Below are 16,455 nucleotides of genomic sequence, written 5' to 3' on the forward strand. Positions count from 1 at the left end.
AAACCAGACAACGATGTCACAAAAAAAGAAAACTACAGGTCAATATCACTGATGAATATAGATGCAAAAATCTTCAATAAAATACTAGCAAACAGAATCCAGTAGCACATAAAAAGGATCATACATCATGATCAAGTGGGGTTTATCCCAGGAATGCAAGGATTCTTCAATATATGCAAATCAATCAATGTGATACACCATATTAACAAATTGAAGCAGAAAATAACATATGATCATCTCAATAGATGCAGAGAAAGATTTCGATAAAATTCAACACCCATTTATGATAAAAACTCTCCAGAAAGTAAGCATAGAGAGAACTTACCTCAACATAATAAAGGCCATATATGACAAACCCAGAGCCAACATCGTTCTCAATGGTGAAAAACAGAAACCATTTCCTCTACAATCAGGAACAAGACAAGGTGTCCACTCTCACCACTATTATTCAACATAGTTTTGGAAGTTTTAGCCACAACAATCACAGAAAAAAAAAGAAATAAAAGGAATCCAAATCAGAAAAGATGAAGTAAAGCTGTCACTGCTTGCAGATGACATGATACTATACATAGAGAATCCTAAAGATGCTACCAGAATCTACTAGAGCTAATCAATGAATTTGGTAAAGTAGCAGGATACCAAATTAATGCATAGAAATCTCTTGCATTCCTATACACTAATGATGAAAAATCTGAAAGAGAAATTAAGGAAACACTCCCATTTACCACTGCAGCAAAAAGAATAAAATACCTAGGAATAAACCTACTTAAGGAGACTATGGCCTGTTGCAGAATAGACCTATGCAGAAAACTATAAGACACTGATGAAAGAAATTAAAGATGATACAAACAGATGGAGAGATATTCCATATTCTTAGATTGGAAGAATCAACATTGTGAAAATGACTATACTACCCAAAGCAATCTACAGATTCAATGCAATCCCTATCAAACTACTAATGGCATTTTTCACAGAACTAGAACAAAAAATTTCACAATTTGTAGGGAAACACAAAAGACCCCAAATAGCCAAAGCAATCTTGAGACAGAAAAATGGAGCTGGAGGAATCAGGCTCCTGGACAGATTCAGACTATACTAAAAAGCTACAATAATCAAGACAGTAAGGTAGTGGCACAGAAACAGAAATATAGATCAATGGAACAGGATAGAAAGCCCAGCGATAAACCCACACACATATGGTCACCTTATCTTTGATAAAGGAGGCAAGAATATAAATGGAGAAAAGACAGCCTCTTCAATATGTGGTGCTGGGAAAACTAGACAGCTATGTGTAAAAGAATGAAATTAGAACACTCTCTAAAACCATACACAAAAATAAACTCAAAATGGATTAAAGACCTAAGTGTAAGGCCAGACACTATAAAACTCTTAGAGGAAAACTTAGGCAGAACACTCTATGAAATAAATCACAGCAAGATCCTTTTTGACCCACCTCCTAGAGAAATGGAAATAAACACCAAAAATAAAAATATGGGACCTAATGAAACTTAAAAACTTTTGCACAGCAAAGGAAAAAATAAACAACGTGAAAAGACAACCCTCAGAATGGGAGAAAATATTTGCTAATGAAACAACTGACAAAGGATTAATCTCTAAAATTTACAAGTAGCCTATGCAGCTCAATATTAAAAAAAAAAACAACCCAATACAAAAACAGGCAGAAGACCTAAATAGACATTTCTCCAAAGAAGCTATGCAGATTGCCAACAAACACATGAAAGGATTCTCAACATCACTAATCATTAGAGAAATGCATATCAAAACTTCAATGAGATATCACCTCACACAGTCAGAATGACCATCCTGAAAAAATCTGCAAACAATAAATGCTGGAGAGGGTGTAGAGAACAGGGAACCCTCATGCACTGTTGGTGGGAATGTGAATTGATACAACCACTATGGAGAACAGTATGGAGGTTCCTTAAAAAAATAAAAACAGAACTACGATATGACACAGCAATCCCACTATTGGGTATATACCCTAAGAAAACCACAATTCAAAAAGAATCGTGTACCATGATATTCATTGCAGCACTATGTACAACAGCCAGGACATGGAAGCAACCTAAGTGCCCATTGACAGATGAGTGGACAAAGAATATGTGGCACATATATACAATGAATATTACTCAGCTACTCAGCCATAAAAAGAAATGAAATTGAGTTATTTGTTGTGAGGTGGATGGACCTAGAGTCTGTCATACAGAGTGAAGTAAGTCAGAAAGAGAGAAACAAATACCATATGCTAACACATATATATGGAATCTAAAAATAAATGGTTCTGAAGAACCTAGGGGCATGACACAAATAAAGGCACAGTCGTAGAGAATGGACTTGAGATTCTGGGGAGGGGGAACGGTAAGCTGAGACCAAGTGAGAGAGTGGCATTGACATATATGCACTACCAAATGTAAAATAGATAGCTAGTGGGAAGCAGCTGCATAGCACAGGGAAGTCAGCTCGGTTATTTGTGACCACCTAGAGCAGTGGGAGAGGGAGGGTGGGAGGGAGATGCAAGAGGGAGGGGTTATGGGGATATATGTATACATATAGCTGATTCACTTTGCTATACAGCAGAAACTAACACAACATTGTAAACACAACATTGTAACATCTCCAATAAAGATGTTAAAAAAGATAAAATAAAAACGTAAAATAATAAACATGTGTTGTGTAGTTTTAACCACTAAGTTTGTCGTTATTTGTTACAGCAGCACCAGGACATAGAAGCAGGAAGGATTCTCTGGGCATGGCCCCACGAACAATAATGACCATCATATCTCGGTGTGGGTCTCTGACTGTTCACCCAAGTCTCTTCCTGATCTGCACCAAGTGGAGTCTGCATTAGGCCTAACACTGAATCAGAGAAGTTGGGAATATTCCAAGGACAGGGTTGTTCGAGAAACCTACAGTGTGCCAACACAACTGTTGGTATTCCATCAGATAAGTTGCAACTCATCTGAGTCCAGGGATGAATGAGCCCCATGGCTGACACATTGCACCCAGTGAGCCAATATACCCAGACCTGGCCAGGGTCCTTTGGACATGTGCTCTTCTCTGAGCCACCCTAATCACTGTGCCTAGAGTGTAGACATCCAGGTTCTCACTGTGTCCTCAAGTGCAGAAGTGTTGAGGGAGCTCTCTGGCCACTTCTTATGAAGACACTGATCCTATCAAGGGTGTTCCACCCTCATGACCTAATCACCTCCCAAAACTCCACCTCCAGATTCTATCATACTCGGATTAGGGTTCAACATAAGAATTTTTGGGGACAAAAACATTCAGCCCATGAGAGTCATTTTTTCTAATTTTCCCTGAACACCACCAAAGTAGTTGAGAGCCTGCAGTTTCATCTTTGCTGCCCTGATCTGTTTCTTCTGGTGTTGATCCAGGCTGTTCCTGAATCCTAGATTAGTTAGGAATAAATTAGTTTAACTACACTAAACAGACTTAGCCAAAATCTTAAAGTGAAATACGTTGAGTGTGTTAGGAAGGAAGAAACTAAGTTATCCTGTCGTCTTGCCAGGAAGAAACTAAGTTATCCTGTCGTCTTGCCAGTTCCTTATCACTCCTGTGTCAAAATACTGAAATTATTGCCAGAGTAAAATGAAATAAAACTGAAATCTTATAAGAAAACTCTGTAATAAATAATTACACTCATGGTGATATATATGTTAACTAATAAAAATAGCTCTAAATTACTTTAAAAATATAATATTCTCCACAATGTATGACAACCCTTTGCTAGATCCAAATAGCTGTCTAGAATATATCTAGGGATCACATTTTGCTCAGGAAAGTGAATTGATGTGATAATTTTTAGAGTTTTATTTCTATTCCATCTAGTTTTATTGCCAGATGGATGTACTTTTATATATATATATTTAAAAAGTCATAGTCTTACAAAAAAACAAAAGGACACAATATCATCAACAAAGAATGTGTAACTTCTAAAAGATACCTTTAACACCTAGATAATTTTTAGCAATTATTTTTCCAGGTAGTGATTTATTTGTGCCATTGAAGAGTTAAAAAAACAAAATGAGATCTGTACAGAAACGATACATTTAGAAACTGTGCTGGAATTTGTATTGGGGCTTAGTTCTAAATCTCTGTCAGAGAAAGTGATAAAATCAATGAACTTTATTATGGTCAGGATGATGCAAAGTCTAGGCAGACTGGAGTTGAGAATTTGTACTAACTTGCAAACTGAAAATTTTGACTAGAGTAATTTTACAGAACGTATGCTTTTTCCTATAAAAATAGGAAGACATTAGAGGTAGTTGGGAAAAGAATGTGACATAATTACTGTAAAAGTTTAGGAAGATTAAATTGGCAGTGATCCCTCCTGTGATGACATAGTTGCTCTACATGTCAATCCTAATCAGGAAAACTCTTTAGTTTAATCAACAATGGAGAAGATGTAGAGAGATTCTAAAAGAAGCCTTTACTAACTGTGCCTAAAACAGTTTTAGTTACCATAATCAGCTAAAAAATGGTCCATCTTTGCTAACTAACAGTCTTGTGACCTTGGGAAAGTTAATTTACTTTCCTGAATTTAGAATCATCTCTGGTAAGTAGCATTCTTTCAACAAATGTAGTTCTTTTTCCTCATCCTCCTCATGAATTTATAAGAATTTTCTATTCTCCTAGAGTGTAAGCACACCTCTAGGTCAAGGATAGCAAACAGTCTTCATCCGACATGTCAACTTTTTACCAAACAGTGAGCCGGGGCGCAAGCATGACTTCCAAAAACATACTTTTTATCTGCTGTTCATTGTTAAAGGACAGAGAGATTGGTTAGTTTTAACTGTGATTTGGTCTATTTAGGTTTAACAGTGCATTTCTTTCCTGTACCATTGATAGTGTTCTTGAAGACATGAATTCTTACCTATTACTTTTAGCATAACTCACGCTGTTATACATAAATAATTTTCATGATAACATAATAAGAGAACTTTAGGAAAGAAATACAGAGAACCATCGAAAGCTTAACCAATTTAACATTATGTTTTTCTCTTACAAAATCTTTTTTCTAATTCCTTGTGCTTTCACATCTTCTTTTAATCAATAAGGCTGAAAGAAATTTCTCAAACTGATTGAGTTTTAGATTAATAATGTTAAATATTTCCATGGTAAAAAATTACTCTTTTTAAAATTGGAATATACTTGACATGTAACATTTTGTAAGTTTAAAGTGCACCACATGTTGATTTGATACATTTATGTATTGCACTATGATTACCACTGTAGTGTTAGCTTAAACCTCTATCACATCACACATATACTCATTTTTTTTTAATGCTACTAGAAGGGGAAATGGAAAGGAGTGGTTAGTTCAGATAATCTTTATTAGTTACCCAAAATGTGCTAGTCCCTGTGAGACAGGCTGAGATCTGGGACCTGGGGCCTTTTGCTGCACTGCTGGACAAACATCTCCCCTCGAGCAACAGAAAACAAAGAAACTATAAGGGACTAAAAATAGTTGTGTGCATGCACAGTTGGGGAAAATTATGAACAACAAGATACAAAAAGACCAAAAACCCAACTGCCATTTCTGAGGCACTGGGAACAAAAGCAGGGTATTGCACATGCAGCCTGCATACGGCACCACCAAAGGGGTGGGCAGACCACCAAAGCTACCTCTCATGCCTGACCCCTGGACCTTCCCCTACCTCACCTCATTTAAGGGACCAGCTTGACCCTCCTCAGGGAGCAAGCAAGGGAATCTGTTACTTGTTTTTGCTCCCTCGTGCTTCAGCGCCAGTCCCAAGAAAGCTTTGCCTGAATTTCTTGTCTGGCCTCTTATAAATTTCTGTTGATTAAAGAGTCCAAGTACCCAGGTCAGTAACACCTGTGCTAAGGCCTGGGTTCACAAGTCCTGTGCTTAATGCCCTTTCTGCCCTGTTGGAGACACAGTGAAGAAGAGGGTGAAGAGATGTCTCCTCTACCAGGTCAATGGGGTGTGTTAGCCAAGCACAAACTTTGTGAATTACAGAGGAAAGACAGTGTGGAGATGACACAGGGAGGTTGCTGCTCTGAAGGCTGATACCTGAGTTCTCATAAAGCTTAGCTGTGACATAGCAGGGTGTTACATGGGATTCCGGGTAGGTATTCCAGAAAGAAGGAACTACATGATGCATTGCTCAGGGACGTGAAACACAATGATCATTCCTGGGACCACAAGTGTCTATTTTTATATACACATCAGTGTAAGGCAGTGAGGATATATGGCAAATATGCTCTTAAGTGTCATTATCGGTAAAGCTATATTTGACATGGATGGGCTTTAGCTATTTGTGGGTTTAAACAAGGGTAAGAGTTGAATTTAGATGAGTTACCCCTTGGACAAGGAGGAGAGGTCTTAGGCTGGGCATGACTGGACTCAGAGATCCAGGCGAGGGTCTGGACTAGCACAGTAGATATGGAAAAGAGACAGTTTCAAAAGTCTTGAGAAGAATGATTCACAGGGTTTAGTAATTAACTAGTGGGGACATGAGGTAGTAGGAAGAAGCAGGACTTTAGAGGTTGAGAAATGACACAGTATGAGTTTGGTTTTTGACAAGGAGATCATGAGGTGCCTGTGGTGAAGTGTGAAAAGCAGGTTGCTCTGGAGCCTGTGACAAGAATGGGTGGTCTCAGTTGTTGGTTACTTTCCTCAATGCTGTTTTAATTAGAAAATACAGAGAGGATATATACATTAGAAGGTTAAATTTCCGCTCTTACCCAATCTTAGTTCCCCAGTGTGATGGTTAATTTTATGTGTCAACTTGACTGGGCCACAGTGCCCAGTTATTTGTATTGGGTCAAATATTATTGTGAACGTTTCTGTGGACATGTAGGATGAGATTTACTTTTACTCAAAGTCCATGGATTTAAATCCATGGACTTTGAGTAAAGCAGATTACCCTTCATAACATGGGTGGGCCTCTTCCAATCAGTTAATGGCCTTAATAGAACAAAGACTGACCTCCCCTTAGTAAGAAATAATTCTGTCAGCATATTGCCTTTCTACTTAAACTGCAACTTTTCCCTGCTTTTCCAGCCTCCCAGCCTACTTCATCAGATTTTGGACTCACCAAACCTCTATAAACACATGAGTCAATCCCCTCAATTCCTTAAATCTCTGTCTCTCTCTCTCTCTCTCTATCAAATCTCCTGTTATTTTTGTGGTTGATATATATCATTATGAATTTTCCTGTGCACATACAATAATATACCTACTTTTATAAAATGGGATCATGAAGGAAGTGAAAATGAAATCACTATCTCAAAGGAATGTCTGCACCCCCCATTTCTGTGATTACTAGTAGTTTTGAGCAATTTCCCATTATTTCCATTATGTTCATTATCCACCAGTACTTTTCTTCTTTGAAATTTTGTTCATAGTCTTTGCCTATTTCTTCATTCAGTTGATGGTTTTGATGGCTTTTTCTTCATGATTTGTAGGAACTTTTGGGGGGGTTTCTACGATTATGAACACATCAATTTGTATACTCCAAATTCTTTACCTTTGAAATGTTTCAACTGCTTTTTACTGAATGGATATGGATGTGGGTGTGAATTTTATTTCATCAAGTTTGTGCATACATTCATACTCAAGAAAGCTACATTATCTTAATATTTAAAAAAAATATTTAGTCCTTTTATAGCTTTATTTTATATTTAATTTTTTTAGATGTAGTTTATGTTTGTGAAAAAGCAGGAATCTATTTTTTAAACAAGATTATAGCCAGCTCTCTCAACTTGACTTTTTTAATGGCTCACTAGTTAGATTTTATATCTCTGAAATTGAGTTTACTAAGAAAATACTAATTTAAACTCTCCTTTTCCTTTTAAGGAAAAAGGAGCTCATCTTTCCTTGACTTCACTTTTTCTTTTAATTAAGTTATTTCCTTCTTGGAAGATCAAGTTACTAAAACTCTTTCCAGTCAGTGTCACAGACAAGAGTGATTTAAAAGCTGATTTTGCTTGATAAAGAGCTGCATTAGATTCTTCATAAGAAACAATGATGCTGAAATTTTACAGACTTCCCCTAACTGATTCTGTAAATATAAAGCTGTGACTCAATGGCTACTCTGAAATAGACCCTATCAGTCTTCACATTCTCACCTCCTTTATCTTCACAAGGTTTGGTGGCACAGCGCAAGCAATATGAAGACTTGGGGAGATGGTCATCCTTAGCAATAGTAGTGTAGTTAGTAAAGAGCTTCTCAGAGTGCTGAACTGCTATGAACCAAATTTCCAGGGCACCTGAGTTCCAGCATCCCTGCATTTTCTGGGTCATGACCAAGCTTGAGAAATCCCTCTACTCTCTCTTTCTTTAGTGGTGACTCATTGGTGTTGCAATTTTCATTTCACAAAGTAAGTTGACAAATATTACCATAACCCTTACACCTTCATAAGTTAGAGCAGAGAAATAATTATGCTTCCTGATGCACTTAGGGAATCAAGTCAGGTGAATGAAGTCAGGACTCACCTTGCACTGAATCTCTCATGATATTGTAATAGAGATGAGCAACTTTGATTCTATATTGGATGTGTTTCTTTTACTTTAACCTTTACTTTTACTTTAACCTTTGTACTCTATTGCTTTTGCTACAAGTTAAGAATGTTGCCTATAGAATGAAATAGATAGCATATCCCATTCTCAAGCCTCTGATCTGGAAAGATATAACACTTTTCCATTCATATAGAGATAAAAATTTGCATAACAGAGAATAACACCTGTCTTGTTGGAGGTTTACAGGAACAGTATGACCTGACCTACCACTGCAAGAACAAAGGATTCTGATACTAACAAGCTTGCAGTAACAAACTACACCCCCTCCCTTTTTAGTATAAAAGAATACTAAATTCTAACATGGGTAAGATGGTTCTTTGGGACACTTGTCCACCATCTTCTTGGTCTGCTGGCTTTCTGAATAAAGTTGTTATTCCTTGCCTTAACAACTCATCTCTCTCAATTTATTGGCCTGTCATGAGGCAAGCAGTATGAGCTTGGACTCAGTAACAATACTTGTTCCATTTTCAACACTTGTGGGAAAATAATGAAAGAAAATACTGAAGGTATATTCTCTCTCTCTCTCTCTCTCTCTTTTTTTAATTTTTTTGGCCACGCCATGCAGCATGTGGAATCTTAAGTCCCTCACCAGAGATTGAAACTGTTCCCCCTGCAGTAGAAGCACGGATCTTAACCATTGGACCACCAGGGAAGTCCCTGAAGGTATATTTTCTTACACAAAAGTTTATATATAATGGCTTCATTATAGACAATGAGCAGTCTTGCTGGCCAAAACATAGGGTCATCTTCTATTAGTATTTATCAATCCTCGCTGTTATTGGTTAAAATGAACACAAAGGTCCTTACATTCATGCTGTGCTCATTCTGGCAGATCCCACACCTGTTTCCTTCAGCATAGCCTCCCTTTGCCCCATATCTCCTCCTTGCCCAGCCTCTGGTCTGCTACCCTGGCCCTATTCCTGATTCCACACAAAGTCAATCCAGACACATCCCTTCTTCCTTGAGGGCAGAAAGCCTCAGTGCCCAAAGTATAAAACTTACATTCCTGCCATTTAAAAAATATTGAGGACCTAATGCCAAAAGAGAAGAAGTCTTGGTCAATAACCCTCTGTGATGTACAGAACAGATGGAGCTCAGAAAATGGCAGGGTGGGCCAGTTTATAGATTTCCAAGACCCAGAAGTTGAATATGTCTTCAGAGACAAAGTAAGCAGTCAGGGGTATCTCAGGTGTGGTGACAAGTGCAGACATGTAACCAAGAGGTAATGGAATGTCTGTAGAGTCTGGATTTCAGGGATAGAATTTCCATGTCTGGGAATCAAGATCTTAGCCCAGAAGGAAGTGGGTTACTGGAAAGAAGAGGTGAGAAACCCACCTACTTGAATAATAACTGGTAGCATGTGTTGCTGGCCATAGTGCTAAACAATTCTGACCAGGAGGTAGGCTTAATGACAAGAATCCTGGGATTCAGGGTTAGAACACACAAGCCGCAGTAGCAGCACCACTTCCATCACTTTCTCAAGGGACAAGTTAGTTCTAAGACAATCAAGGGCTGGGCCAAAAGTTCAGTTTGAATTGAAAGGGCACCTCACAACTCAGAGAGCTACAGGGACAAAGACTCCAGAAAGTCACATGGACTTTATTTCTTCAAAATATGAACAACATTTTTCATTCTAAAATTCCACTCATTTCAGAGGACCTGATCAGTGAAATGTGGGAAAAGGAAACAAAAATCCCCAAACCACATTATCACCTAAGATGGGCATAACTCTAACCAAGGTACTACATAGAAATGATTCCTGAACACACAAGATTATGAAAAATGGTTCTCCGCTGTACACAGCAGTCTCTGACACTCTGCCAGCAAGTACTTATCGGGGTGAATTAAGAGGAGGAATGATTAGGTGGAGGAGAAAAAGCCTTTATGGTCTTCAAATTAAACATTAAAAACTTTGTTTTTGAAGAAAGAAAACTATTTTCCCTATTTGCATACATGTAATATACAGTTTATGTATATGTGTGTATATATGTATGTATTATATATCTATACCTATTTTTCATATCTATTTATCACATCTCCCTCTCTTTTTTTCTCTCTCTCCATCCATCCTTCAGGAATCATCTGGTCAACTCCATGAACAGGGACGGGAGGGACACCATGCATGTAGGGATCCAGCTAGGTAAACACCCTCTGCATTAAGAAACCAAGTGAGGTGAGCTAAATATTGGTTCCCAAAGTTAACCAAGTCCTAACCCCTGGAACCTGCGAATGTTACCTTTTATTGAAAAAATGATTTTGCTGATGTGACTAATGATTTTGAGGTGAGGACATTACCCTTGCTTATCCTAGTGAGACCTAAATTGGTCACCAATGTCCTTGTACGAGAAAGGCAGAGGGAGATCTGACTACAGAAGTCAGAGACAGAAGCAAGACACTGGCATGATGAAAGGAAGGGGTCAGGAGCCAAATAATGCATGTGGCGTCTGGAAGCTAGAAAGGTGAGGAAACAGATTCTTCTCTAGAACCTCCAGAAGGAATCAGCCCTCATGACACATTGATGTGAGCTCAATGAGTCTGATTTCAGACTTCTGGTTTGCAGAACTTTAGGAGAATAAATCTCTGATGTTTAAAGCCACCGATTTTGTGGTAATCGGTTCCAACAGTCATTGGAACATAATACATCAAGGGAATAATAGAGGTTCTTTCTCCCTTAAGTATGGATTTGGTGCAACCACACACACTATTCAGAGCATCTGAGACAAGTAATGAACCTGTGAGTTACTTTTTATAATTGAAAACTTTTAAGCCAGGGGAATGGGCCCTCACAGTACAGAGATTGGTACTAACTCTGGATGCTGGTATCTGGGCTTCTCCCACATTTCAGGTGAGGGTTTTAGATTTAGTCCCAAGCCCTTCATTTACCTGTGTGAGATTGAACCTAAACTCTACCGAGCATTCAGATAGAAGTCCAGACCAGGAAACTCATTAATAGATGACAGACCTCCCAGGGCACCTACTTCAGCCCACAGCACATCCCAGTGGAGCTCTTGTAGGAGCCTTGGCTAAGAGCCTGACCATAGCAGTAGATCCAGCTGACCAAGAAAACCTTCCCAAGACAGTGGAGCTGTCACCTGGCCTCAGCCACCAAACTGCCACCTTCTCTTCACCCACCTGCATGATTTTCTTGTGTTCTTGTGTTTTCTTTCATAATAGCAATCATGGGACTGATAGTTTTCGCACAAGGAGATATTACTCTGAATGTGGATATGAAAGCTAAATCCCCTTCCATCCTGTAAACAACTTTCAGAAAGAATGCTCAGTTAATACAACTACTTTAGGATGGTGAGAAAATGGGAAGTTTGAAAAGAGTTACCCTTCAAAATAATTTGAGCCTTATGGTTTGATTAAAGTTCTTGTAACTCTTTAGTCTCTCTCTCTCTCTCTTTTAACACACAAAAAAGTTGTACACATTTAATGTATACCACTTGTTGAGTTTGGAGATAAGTATACATCAATGGAACCATTAGCACCATCTATACCATAAACTTATGCATCACCTTAAAAAGTCTCCTCTTGCCCTTTTATTTACTGTTATTATTATTTTTTGTGATAAGAACACTTAACATAAATATCTACCCTTTGAGCATATTTTTAAGTATGCTATATAGTATTGTTATCAATGAGAACTATGCTGTAAGCAGATCCCTAGGACTTATTTATCTTGCTTAACTGAAACTTCGTAGCCTTTGGTCAACACCTCCCTGTGTCCCACTCCTTCTAGCTCCTGGCAACCACCATTCCACCCTCTGCTTCTATAAATTTGACTATTTGTGATTCCACATATGTGATACCATGTGGTATTTGTCTTTCTCAGTCTGACTTATTTCACTTAGTATGATGTCCTGCTTGTTGTTGCAAATAGCAGGATTTCCTTTTTTTTAAGTTGAATAAACTCTCTTGTATGCACATATAGTCTTTATCACAGACCTGTAGGGGAAGAGTCAAGGTTGGTCAGATCTTCAGGAGACCGTTTTACCTAGTTCCAGTCCCTCAAGAGGTACACTGGTCAATTTTATTTTTTGCGGTACGCAGGCCTCTCACTATTGTGGCCTCTCCCTCTGCGGATCACAGGCTCTGGACGCACAGGCTCAGCGGCCATGGCTCACGGACCCAGCCGCTCCGCGGCATGTGGGATCTTCCCAGACCGGGGCACGAACCCGTGTCCCCTGCATCGGCAGGTGGACTCTCAACCACTGCACCACCAGGGAAGCCCTACACTGGTCAATTCTTAAGGACAAATGGAGGACTTGGTTCTACAACCCTCACAGGCACACAGAAACTTGGAATGTCTAACAACATTTCCTATTTGGGCATTTCCTTGGATTTTCCCTGCATCTTTCATAGTACAATTTATATTTGAACATTAGTAAGTCATTATAAAATAATTTCAGTAATAGGAAATGAGGAATTCTTTCCTAATTCACTAATATTGGTTATGACTGGTTTCTGAGCCCTCTCACAATATTCTATCTTGCATATATCTCAGCTTGTTGGCTGGCAATCATACACGTATACAAATAGAGACCATCATCTGACTTGAGGATGACAGGACTGGGATGCAATGATCCCATTCTTGGTCCTCTCTTTCAGGAGTCAATTAATAAATATCAGAAGGATTGTACCTTCTAAATGAAAGGATTTCATTGCATTTTGTCATGTAATATATGCTTTGTGCCTATTCCCAACTAACTTATGCCCAGATTTATTATTTAACTTTCATTACTAGAACTTATTCAATATTATTTCCTTATTTTCTTCAATATAGCCATTTTTTCTTTCCCTTTGAAATATATTTTTTAATTGTGAAATCATACACTTAAAGGAAAATTAATACTCTATAAAGAACATTTTAGTAAATCACTATAAAGTGACTATTTTTGTAACTTCTACTTGGGTCAAGAAATAAAATATTGCTAGAACACTAGAAGTCCTAACTTTTTCCTTTCCTTTAGTAGTGAACAGACATTTTATTTTTATTTATTTAGCTTTTTTTAATTGAATGAAAAATTCTTTTATTTTGTATAGTGCTTTATAATTTTCAAAAGTTTCACACACATAATTTCATAAAATCTCATAATAACCCTTTTGTTTTTCCTTACCCCTATATTAGCTCTCCCCCCTTCCCTCTCCCCACTGGTAACTACTAGTTTGTTCTCTATATCTGTGAGTTTGTAGAAGCCCTAACTTTCTTAATCACAGCCATTCCTTCTGCCTAGAGAGGTGATCAGTATACTTCCTGTTACACCAATCACCAATCACTTTCTTGATTTTACTTTTAGCATTTTCATGTAGGTAAGCATTGTTAAACTTATAATTAGTACAGGATTAGTTTTACGTGTTTTTGAACTCTAAACAAATGGAATCAAACCATATTTACTCTTTTTTGGTCTGGCTTATTTCACTCAATATTCATCCATGTAGCTGTGGAGTGACTGCTGTGAGGACACATTTGTTTTCATAGCTGTGTTGTACTCCACAGTAAAGACAAACAACAATATATTTATTCCTGATGTGTATTTGTGTTTTTCCCATTTTGGAACTCTTAGGGATGGTGCAGATGTACATATTCTTGAATATGTTTTTGGAACCTATGTGCACCATTTCTTTGGGTACATCTTTATAAGTGACATGGCAGGGTCTTCAGATATGTATACTTTTAATTTTTCTAGATAATGCTGAACAGTTTTCCAAAGTGATTGTACCACATAATGCTCCCACAATAGTGTCCATGAGTTCTAGTTGCTTTACATCCTTAGCAATACCTGGTATTACTAGTCTTTTTCATTTTACTCATTCTATGTGTATATAGTGCTATCTTATTGTAGTTTTAATTTGCATGTCCCTAATGACTAATGAGTGGAAGTAATTTTTGGTTATATTCTTAAAATTCTAACTTTTTCAATTGTTATGCAAAAAAAATAGAAAATTAACTTTTTTTGGTGTACAGTTCTATGAATTTTAATATATGCCTTAATTTGTGCAACCACAACCATAACCAGGATACAGAAGCGTCCATCATGCCAAAATATTCAGTCATATTGTTCCTTCACTACTAGTGTCTGGCTATCTCTGAGTCCTGCCTTTTCCATGATGCCATGTGTTTAGCTGTACATAATGCATTGTTCTTCTCTGATCACAATCAAGATTTTTCTTTGCCTTTAGTTTCCAGCAGTTGGAACATAATGTGTCCAAGATAGATTTCTTTGAGTGTATCCTTTTTCAAATTTGCTGAGATTCTGAATTCCCTTAAGTGTATGTCCTTTGACCAAGTGCTCCCAATTACCTATTTCCCACCCTCTGCTTTGTCTTGACCAAACTTTAGTCCAGCTTCTCTCTTTCTTACAGGCCCTGGACTCTGCTGGCCCTCCATCCTGAGTCCACCACCCACAAAAGTGAAAGGTGGACCTGTAGCACCTTCTCCTGGGTTACAGCTGACCACAGCAAGACTTTTCCTGTTAGACACCCCCTGGTCATTTCCCTTTGCTTGTCCAGCTGCCCTTCCAAATATTTTGCTTATTTCTGCCAGCCTCCTTCTTTACCCTATAAAAGAAAATATATTTTCTGTAAGATCTTGAGACATCACAGATTTCTGAGATCAGCTCATTCTCCCTATTTCAATACTTTTTCTAATTAAAACCTTTCCTTATGTAAGTCCAGACTTGTTTTAATTTGATACTTTTGATAAACTTGAGAGTTTTCAGTTAACATTTCTTCACATATTTTTTTTTCTGCCTTGCACTCTTCTCTATTTTTGGAACTATGATAGCATGAATGCTAATTCTTTTGGTATTATCCTACAGGTACCTAAGGCTCTCTTTTTAAATATTATTTCTCTCTTTTGCACACTGTTGTGGCCTCTCCCGTTGTGGAGCACAGGATCTGGATGCACAGGCTCAGCAGCCATGGCTCACAGGCCCAGCTGCTCCGCGGCATGTGGGATCTTCCTGGACCGGGTCACGAACCCGTGTCCCCTGCATTGGCAGGTGGACTCTCAACCACTGTGCCACCAGGGAAGCCCTGATACAGATATATTAGTAGATGAAAGAAGGCAATAAAGTTTGAAAAAAAAATCATTTAAAATAGCTCGGACCTTCAATAGGAAGACAATATAAATTCTAGTTTCCTTTAGTATTTTTAATAGGGCAAGTTTATTATTATTTACTTCTTTGATATTTATTTCTGAGTTTCTTATTTTAGCAAATTTTAAACACATTGAACAAATGGATATACAGTACTCCTAGCCAATGTCTTCTCCAGTAGATTCAATAATACCTTTTCCATATTATATTCTTCCAGGGAAACTACATATAAGTATCCTACTCTTCCAAAGTATTAAAATTGTTGTGGCTTCTTTCTTTATTTAAAGGATATTAAAATCTTAAAGGCATCATTTTTGCAGGTGTGCAACACATCACTAACTGAGGTAACACATCAAGATATTAAATATATCTAATGAGAAGTATTATTTACAATATTGAGTATTCTTATGTCTAAATACACACAGTTTTTATGGCAATAAATATCACATGATTATAGTTTATTATTGGTTATGATGTCAATACTCTGTTAGTTACTTTAGAGTATTGTAATTCAGGTCATAATTATGGACATTTCCTTTCTAATCTGCTGGAAATGGACATAGCAATTATGATGTATGATAAAATTCTCCACCTGGCAACTGTAGTTGCCATGGCAATGACCGTGTGGGCAAGAAACACTATGATTCACTGTGCTTTCTCTGCTTGGCTTCATCATCTCCAAAGGGGAAGAATGTGCATCTGGCTGAGGACTGCCTCTCAGGCTCCTTTGTTATCTTCTGAGCTGCCAGTTGGAGGGGGGAGGCATCAGAA

This window comes from Stenella coeruleoalba (genome assembly GCF_951394435.1).
Source record: "Stenella coeruleoalba genome assembly, chromosome: 7".
In the NCBI taxonomy this organism is placed as follows: domain Eukaryota; kingdom Metazoa; phylum Chordata; class Mammalia; order Artiodactyla; family Delphinidae; genus Stenella; species Stenella coeruleoalba.